Here is a 9,861-nt window from a genome sequence, read left to right on the forward strand (position 1 = left end):
CTGTGTGGAGAAGCGGTGTCACGATTTGCTAAGTTTTGATTTCATAACTGAAAAATACTGTGCTCAGACACAGTTGTTTGGAATTTTATAACAGAGGAAACGATTATCATGCCTAAACTACCATCATTTGCATTCATTTAACTGTATAATGAGCCGAAGGGCCAGGTGGAGACAGAAAAGAAAGTGTTTAACCAAACCAAAACGCTGGGAATCAGATTAAGATATCCGAGGAAAAGGCTTTCATAATAGAATACCCAGACAGATAAGCTGTGCTATGAAATTATTGATGAGGTTTTGCAGTGTTGATGCAAATGTTTGGCTAACCTGACCTTGGGTTAATCACAATTTGAGAGATTCTGCTGCGAGGGATAAGTCCCTCTCCCTACCTCTCAACGTAGAGCTGATGATTCACACTCATACCTGAAATACATCCAGTGCAGCCTTATTACCGTGTGTGTGTGTGTGTGTGTGTGTGTGTGTGTGTGTGTGTGTGTGTGTGTGTGTGTGTGTGTGCGCCAATGCTATTTAAATACCAATGAAAGCTTGAATCATGCTTCTGTCTGAGGCAATGGAGAAATGCCATCCGTTTATTCAGGAAACATAATATCTTTTGGTTTGATATGATAAAACATAAAGCCTGTGTTTTAGTGAGATGCATTCAATCAATCCCATTTTCTCATCCATGCAAAATGATTCTTGCTTGTTCAGGATCTTCAACGAACGGTCTGTCTCGAGCCTTCTTATCAGTGGGGACCTTTGGGCCTTTTTAACTCGAAGTAGTACTTCATATTTTTGCTGGTAAGAAACAAAGAATAACTAAGAGTATAGCACAAACTGGCAAATATTATCCCACACATCTACCCACTCGCACACAAGTGCACCTTTAGACGCCCACGAACGCTGTCCTGTGTTCAGGTTGGCTCGCGCAGACTTTCTGATTTAACTCTATAACACTTGACCTACTGTACATTCCAAACAAAAGTGCTGCAAGGGTTCAGCACAGAAGTCAGAAACAAATGTGAGTATCCTGTAGCTGGGAGACTGGGCATCAGGAGGTGTATTGCCAATAAAACAAAGAATTTGAAGAAATGCAGGAAATCACTAGTAGAGGTAGACAGGGTAGCTTATACACCAACCTCCTAGACACAGTTAGCCAACATTCACATGCACCCAGAAGCACCTAGGTAATCTCAAAAGGTATTGATGAAGTAACAGCTGTTCTCCACGTCATCCAACAGAAGGGCATTTATAGCAGCCTCGAGGAAGAGCGGATACTAGAGCTAATCCTGCATTTCCATGGGGCAATTTTACCAGAATTTCCCCCTCCCACGCGCCGCAGCAGCAGGCCCTCTGGTGCCATTTATTTCCAGCATCAGTACCTCTGTACGAACCGGGAATCACTTCAGGCAGGACTCTCACATAAGCTCCAAGTTTATACGTCTGTCTCTCAAAAGTTTGATTCCTGTTCCCCGAGGCAGCGTGAGAGTGAATAGGATGTGCTAAAAAAAAAAAATGAGGCCACACACTGCGAGAGACCAGACAGAGTGAGTCGCACCCTGCATGTGTGTAGTGCTCGAAGCATTTTATGCGATTCAGCTAAAAGAAACAGTAACTGTCATGAGTTTTAAAATGAGAATAGTGAATCTGTGAATAACCTAAAATAAGCTTTTGATCATGGGGTCCTGAATTAGTACTTGTGTATTGTAAAAACACAGCTACCTTTCAACTGTTTATTATGGATATAATGAAAAGTCTGACATTTCTCAGGCCTGATAGTCTTGACTTAAGGAAATACGTTTGTATAATAAGTTAGAAGTAATCTCTTGGAGAGTTTCTTAGAGGATTTAACTGTAACCCAAAACATCTGATAATCTTATACTTCACTAGCTTCAAGTAGCCTTGCCAAGAAGAACAGCTTTGGCACCTTGCGCATTGTACCGTCCCAGTAGCTGGCACTTTTGGCAAGCTAGCTAGAAAGCTAGCTGAGGCTGCTGCTTTAGCAGAGGGGGAGTGGTGTGTGTATGTGTAGCTTCTTGTGAAGACAGGAGGAGTAGAAATATGTGATATGGTACAGTTTCCAATTTCTTAAAAACAGATATGCATCGATAAACCTTTTGACAACACTTGTGCTTGATTTGACTTTAGCCGCTACAACTTTTTATTGTTCTCCATCCAATTGATCTAGGTTCTCTGGGTTTTGTCTAATGAGAGATACTACTCAATAAAAAACTAACAATAAAATCCAATTACATAATGAGCTCCAAGACTGGAATTGTTATAAAGTCTGCATCATGTAGAACCATACAAAAATACCCGGGGAAATAAATCCAGAGAATTCTTCACTCGTAAACAACTAATTACTATTCTTGAAATGTCAAACACTGCGCCACCAACTCTGTATATTTTGTAAGGGCATGGGTAAAGACAGAGGCAATCAATTATAATTAGAGATGTCTGGGCAATATGTCTGTTAAAACGTCAATGAAGTTCCAGTCTTCAGCGCAGCCTTGAACACTCAGAGACATGTCGGTCATATAGTGCTGAGTGCAGCCAGAGATCAACACTGAGCTTATTGCACTCCCAGAGAGCTCTGCGGTACCCGTGTACCGCCCTGCCCACCGTCAGGTGTGATCACACACTGGTATCTTCTACCACAGCCTGCTGGGAGCATGAGAGCAAGGCAAGCAGGGTTGATTGTGGCAAAAAAAGAGACTCACATTGAGGCCTCTGTGTGCACTGCCTCTCTAAGCTGCTTTGGTCTGCAGCTTTGCACTTTTTCAAAGTGCTGGCTTGTGCCATGGATCCTAAGCTTGCCATTCGGGGGCCAGCAGACAGTCTTGGGATATACATAGTGACAGAGAGGAAGAGAGACAGACAGACAGACAGACAGACAGACATACATACAGACAGAGAGATAGGTATGAAAAGAATGAGCGAAGAAGATCACAAGTTTTAGCCAAGGGGCATTGGTGTGTCTATGAAACACTGAGCTACACACACACACACACACACACACACACACACACACACACACACATCTCTAAAAACCCCCTCTGGCAAAATCTCCCTAGTGTTCATAATTTGATTTCAGATCCGTACGTCAGCACTCACTGTGCATATGGGTGAGGAAAACGAGCAGAAGCTCTTGCTCTTTCCCGTGTTCTGCCTGTCCACATTGCTCGCATTGCACCAACTCTCCTGATGCTAATGAGTTTGAAAAATAATCAGGCCTATTCTTATTTTGTCAGCGAGCCTCTCAGGTCTTCCTCTTTATCTTTCTGTTTGCAGCGTACAAGGCCGTGCTCTCACCCTCTTTTCTCAAACGATTAGACATGCTGAGTATTTGCATACAAAACGGCGAGGGATAAGGAGAAAGAGACCTTAGTATGGACTCCAGGGCAGTGATTGGATACCTCATTTAACAGATTGGAGATGGTTGTTTCTGTCAGCTCCTTATTGACCAAATATAGCTAGAGGAGACTATCCAACCCTGTGGGTGTCATAACAGAGACATAATTAACGATAAGTTTATATTTTTCAAATTCTACCTTTCATCATCAAAGTACAGAAAAAAATCCTCAGCCATTCATGCTCATTAAAAAAAACGAAATAACTTTTTGGATTCTTATCATCATGATCAAAATGCTTGAAGCTGCAGTATTGCTGAAAAGATTCAGAATAAGTTTTATAGGCCAAGTGTGCGTTTGCATACAAGAAATTTGACTCCAGTTTAGAGCAGCTTCTATGACTTACATATATCATTCAAAACACTATAAAATGTGCCGGCACAGTTTTTAATCACACAAAATGAAAATTATTTTCTATGTATTATATTCACCCTCTGTCTTCTTCTCAACCAAAAACTATACTAGCAAACACTACAGTAACGTGTCTGGAGCAGAAATATATAGCACGTATAGAAATCTCTCACAAGCTGACGTCAGCTTAAGCCGAGAGTAGAAAAAAACTGTTGGAAGCAAAGTGTTCAGAACGGTCTAAAACTGAGGTTTTTGCTCACAGGGATTATTTTTACATATGTTTATCGCATTGTAACATTATAGATATTACAGAAAATAAGATAAAGCATAATAGGTCTCCTTTAAGAACAAAATACTTGAATGTATATCTGCAGGGCTGGATGGGGATGCAATTTGCTGATGAACATTCCTTTTTTTAATTCTAAAATACAACATTTATCAAAAAACCAGGAGAAGTTCAAATGTAATGCTCAAGCAGCTGAGTAAGACCTAGACATAAGCATTAATCCTGTCCAGAGCAAGGCACTGTACCAAGCCGCCACAACACTGCTGAATCATCTCAAAAAGCCTCCAGCTATCTTTAACTCGAGCAAATCAATCCTGGAGAAAAAGGCAGAGGTCTGACAATATCCGAGGCCAGATATTGAGATGCTGTGCACACCGCTTTATTTCCCCCTCCATCTTCACAATGTTGCTTGCACAAGATGTCAGAAAATGGGAAAAAAAGGAGCTTCAGTTATTCCAGTTGCCAGGAGCAGTTGCTCTAAGGTGTTGAATGACTACTACCCAATGGCCTTTACATCCTCAGTAATGAAAGTATTTGTGAAAACAATTTAAAAAGCTATTCTCTGCAACATTGAAAACACATTGGCTTTCTTTCTGTTTGCGTGCAGGTACCTTCACCCTTTTGAACCTCAACAACAAACAACCAGAGGGACCAAAGATGCATGCAAGCCTGTTGTTGATATTCTTTTTATCACCTGTTAATGTTCTGTGTGCTGACACAGAATCACTCTTCCGCTCTTTCTCTGGATGTCAAGCTGGATGTCAGTCCACGCACTGCAGACGTCTGCAGGGCCTTGTATCGTCTCCCTTTCTGTAAAGTCGATATATGAATGACTGCCGAGGCAATTACAAGGACAGACATATTGTTAAGATCACAGATTACATTGTGATTCTCTGTCTCCTGTGGGATGTAGACACAAACTTTGTTGATTGGTGTCTCCAGCTTAATACCTTAAAAGCCAACGATGAAGCAAAATACTTTTGGAGGACTTGACCTCCCTGTGCTGTCACTGCAGTCAATGGCAATCAGTATGTAACAATACCCTGGGGCTATAATTGACACCAAATTCACCTTTGAAGCTAACACTGAGGCTTTACTGAGCAGAGAAAAAACGAGACTGAACGGTACATTGAAGTATACAGTTGTGTAGTAGAGTGGATAGAATATAAATGTTCATGATCATTAAATGTAGTGTGTATTTAATGACTTAAGTCTGAAGTCTAATATTGTCTACTACAGTGGACTTCCAATCTCTTACAATAAGTAATTATTTTAGAATGTGCTGGCACGGGTCTAGATGGTTTGCTTAGTGGTCATTTCTCATTTAAATATTTGAAGTTCCTCAGTGGAGACCCCCCACTGCTTCCACACCGGATTTTAAAGCTTCGGGTAACATCCATTCCAGTACCAAAAACATGATTATTTTTTCACATTTTTAAAGTCTAACTGTGTGCATGTGGGAACTGTATAACTGAGGGATGTAGTGCTGTGGGCTAAATGAGTTAATGGTTAGACTGCCAGGTGCAGAACATTAATGTGATGTGAGTTTGAGTGAGTAAGAGGGCAGAGTATGCAAAGTGACACAGGATGGAGCCATTACAAATTTAAACTACAAATAGATAAATTTTCTATGTGAATTACAGAAAGTAACAGCAAATTTGATTTAGAAAATGAAAAGTACAATAGCCACCACTTCTGAACAGACAAAAAAATGTGCCACTTACAGAAGATACTTTTTTCTTTTCTTGGTAGTGTTAAAACACTGCAGCAATGAGTGCTTTACACCAAATACATAGCCAAAAAAAAAACTATTTAGACATCAAGTCTGCATCTGGCTTCATTGGATTTTGTAAGACTCTGCTATTATGAATGCAACACAGTAGAACATCAATTTGAAGATTTGGTGAATTTCTACAACGAGCCTCATGTAAAAATGCAGTAAAAAAATGGCAAAGTTAAAAAAATAGGCTGTACAATGCTTATATATCCAGTCATACAGGAAGCTGATCCTTAATACACAACTATTCTAGATAGCATACGCCCTAAAACTGTCTGTAAGGGTGCACCAGTGTCAGAGGCATTTGCATGGCTGTTTCTTTTATATGTGTATGAACGGGAACATTACTTTTCTTTTTCATTAAACACTGGAATGTTGTGAAATGACATCCTGTCTCGTGAAGGATTTCGACACATTTATTGCTACCCCTACAAAGCTGCTTGCTGTTTCTTCCAAATCAAACCTCCCTGAGATGTGCACCTGCAAATCTTCTTTTCTTTCATCACCAGGTGCAACTGAACACCTGTAACGCCAGCATCTACATGTTCACATCTGAAGCCAATTGAATTACCATAAATAAGTAAGCAGCAGTTATTGAAGAAATGTTTTGGCATGGTACCTAATAGGGGCAGCTGGAGTGACTTGAAATCTAGAGAGGGAGCGTCTTTGGTAAAATTGGCAGTAATACACATGACAATCATCAAACCCCTGATTATTTCATCAGATGGAACTGGGATAAACGTTGACTGGTTTGTAACACATGCATGAATTTACACAATTCTGACACCCTAATTCCATCAATGCTCTACTTTTATTCCTTACATTCCATATTTATTCAGTAATTCAAAGTACATACTGCATGTATTTGGGACATTTAATGGCTTTCAAAATGCCAAAGTGAATTAGCTTCTTTGTCTAAATGTACAGCACATTTTTCCCATATCCACATGTTTTTTTCCCCCACACAAATTCCAGTTATCTCTGCTTAATGCATCTTAATAGCTTTCCATTGATTGGTACTCCAACCCCCATGCTTGATTAATTCAATTTAGCTCCGGTTTTAGCTTTTAAATAATAGCACTGTTTAATTCCTCTCTTCAGTTATAAAAAGTCAAAATGCTATTTCTTCTATTTTTATCCTCATTGGAGCATTTACTGTTTACATTTACTGTTTACACCACATATGCAATGTTATGGCCAAATACTTCCTCTGTGCTGCACCTCATGTACGACTGTTTATTTTGTTTTGTTTTTGCAAAGATTCTTGGCCCAGTAGCTTGTGAGTCAAAGTCTTTAAAGCAGCTAAAGAGATTATAGAGCATGCTGCCTTGAGCCTGTAGTCTAAACCTCAATCTGTATCCGCCAAAAGCATTCAGACAAAGACACTGCTGTTCTAATGATATCACAGCTCTAACAGATATGATAGATCTGTATCAACAACAGACAAGACAATAACAGCAATACAGCTTTCCAAGTTTTATATGTACAGAATAGCCTTAACGAACAAACCAATGGATCAGCATACCAACGTCAGCATTAATCAACAAAAAAGGCCTTCAAAGATTCAACATGTAAATAACATCTTGGCCATAAACGTGGTAATAAAGCTAATCAGTAGGGCAATCTAATAACACTGAGGTCATCATACCTCTTGGCCATCCAATCAGCAGTGCCTCTGATATTATGAGACACATGGCGGAATATATGAATGATGGAGAACCTCCCTTGACTTGATCAGTGTAATTTGAAAATGTAATGGTGAGATCCATCACTAGATCAGATATATGACTGAACAAACTGACAGGAACTTGTCCAAAGTCCCGGCGGCAATTAAATCCGATCACAAGTTCACGATGACACATGTACCACACAGCAGATTTTACAAATGTGCTGCCTTTCTCCCTGCTGCGTTAACTGCAAATGGAAAGACCGACTTCATTACACGCAGAACCGCATGATTCATGCATGGTTCTTCCAAATGATTACCATCCATCATCACAAAAAGATGAATCAGTTACTGTACCAACAATACAATTTATGGACATCTTAGAAGCAATAATTCATTTATTGAGTATAAAAGCCTTTTCACAGTGTTCCTGAAATGTCTGACCGCTGCAGGGGATTTTTACCTTGACCTTTTTTATTCCCACCTCAGCCTGGAGGCTGCTGCTGGTAGACAGTAAGTGCTCAGACAGAGATGCCATTGCTGTATGGCACGGCACCGTCTGTGAGCTAGTTAGAGTAGCAAAACATGGCTCCCCTTCAAAGTCATACCAACCATGCATTTTGAAGGTTGTGAAAACAAGTGAGAGCAACTGATGTTTATTAGCCATTCATGTGGGCACAATTTACAAGCCATCTAGACAGTCTCGAACAAAATCGTATAATGAGCTCACACAGAAGATTGTTTGTAAATGAACTGTAAACTGTGTAAAGAAAGGGCAGCACCACTGGTTAGGGTCAAGAGAAGTAATTTTAAACCAGCAGACATTTGCTGTTTAATTTCATACTTATGCAAAGTCAAAAAAGCTTTCGGCAAAAAAAAAAAAAAAAAACCTAATTGTGTGATCAAATCTGTGGCTCTTACCCCTGAAGCCAAATCAATCATTTCCAGCCACACTTTTACCTTTTCTCTGCCTTTAAAAAGCCATTGATCTGCTGACCAGCTCTCATAATGCAATTGGAAGAAGCGATTTCCCACAGAGCCAGACCTTAATACAACTATAATCACATCTGGTTGATCATGTGTCTGCGAAAAGGTCTCTAGAGACAGAAAACTGAATGTGTTTAAACACTGCTGTCACGTTAGCTGCAGCCATTACACTGGCGCATCCCACCTTCCATAAAACATGGCATTTATTATAGGTAATGTGATGTCACTTTGTTTCTCGGCTGGAAAAATTAGTTTTTGTTATGGTTTGCAGGGAAATCATGGATTGTTAGCTTTGCAGGTTTGCTGTTAATTCCCAAGCGGCGGACATGGGAAATGAGCAAATCTGATACAAGTCAGCTCCTGGGTTTTTACAGAAAATGGAAGTGGAATTGTAGTGGAATTAGATTCAGTGATTACTGTTGCATGTGCTTGGTTATAATGCATTGCACTTGATTGTAATATATTCCCTGAAAATGTCATTCGTTTTTTGTTGCACTGAACCAACGCTGCTGTAAATCAAGAATCTCTTGTGTACACAGGACACAGAAGAGATCAAATCTGAGTTTAACACTGGTTATTTCTCCTCTTATTGTGACTCTTTTGGGGCTGAATGCATTAGGGGAACATACTGGGTATGGTAATAACAAATGATATGTTCAACCCACAGTCAAAGAGTGTCCATCCAAAGTGTGGGTAGCAGTTCCGGCTTGGGAACCGGAGGGTTGCCGGTTCAAGTTCCTGTGCGGACCAAGTATGGAGTGTGGACTGGTAGCTGGAGAGGTGCCAGTTCAGCTCCTGGGCACTACCAATGTGCCCTTAAAGGTACACTGTGTAGTGTTTGAAGTATTTTATTAGCTAAAATCAATGTCTTCATTCATAAATATGTCCTCATTGGTGTAAAATTACCTCTGCTAATGATCTGACTTATCCTCGTCAGCGAAGAATTTCTTATCTGTATTTACATTGGACGGGCAAGTCCAAGGAGGCTTCCATGTCGTTCCACCATTTTGAAAAACTATAATCGCTGAGAGGGACATGGGACAGGGATCATACTTATGCCGCGCCACAGGAGAAGGAATCCTCGTTGCCAAAAAAGAGAAAATTGGAAGACATGTTGTCATAGCTTCTTGGTACATAACGGCTACCGTAGTTGCAACACGCATTTGAAAAAGCGAGGTGCTAGAGAGCACTATTCATTTGAATGCAAAATTAAAATTTCACCGCTATATGGGAGAAATTCCTACACAGTGTAACTTTAAGCAAGGGCCCACATCTCTTCAGTAGTGCATGTATAGGTCCTGTTTGTGCATGTGTGTGTATTTCGGGCCTGTGTGTTATGTATGTGAAAACTAAAAACAAAGTGTGAAAACAATGTTATTTCTGCTTG

At 40.2% G+C, this 9,861-nt stretch overlaps 1 protein-coding gene across 1 annotated transcript in view; it reads right to left on the bottom strand.

Annotated features, from left to right (window-relative positions):
* alk (ALK receptor tyrosine kinase) overlaps positions 1-9,861 on the bottom strand; it is a 393,824-nt gene that overhangs the window by 330,176 nt on the left and 53,787 nt on the right. The window lies entirely within an intron of this gene.

The sequence above is a fragment of the Sander lucioperca genome, chromosome 18, assembly GCF_008315115.2.
Source record: "Sander lucioperca isolate FBNREF2018 chromosome 18, SLUC_FBN_1.2, whole genome shotgun sequence".
In the NCBI taxonomy this organism is placed as follows: domain Eukaryota; kingdom Metazoa; phylum Chordata; class Actinopteri; order Perciformes; family Percidae; genus Sander; species Sander lucioperca.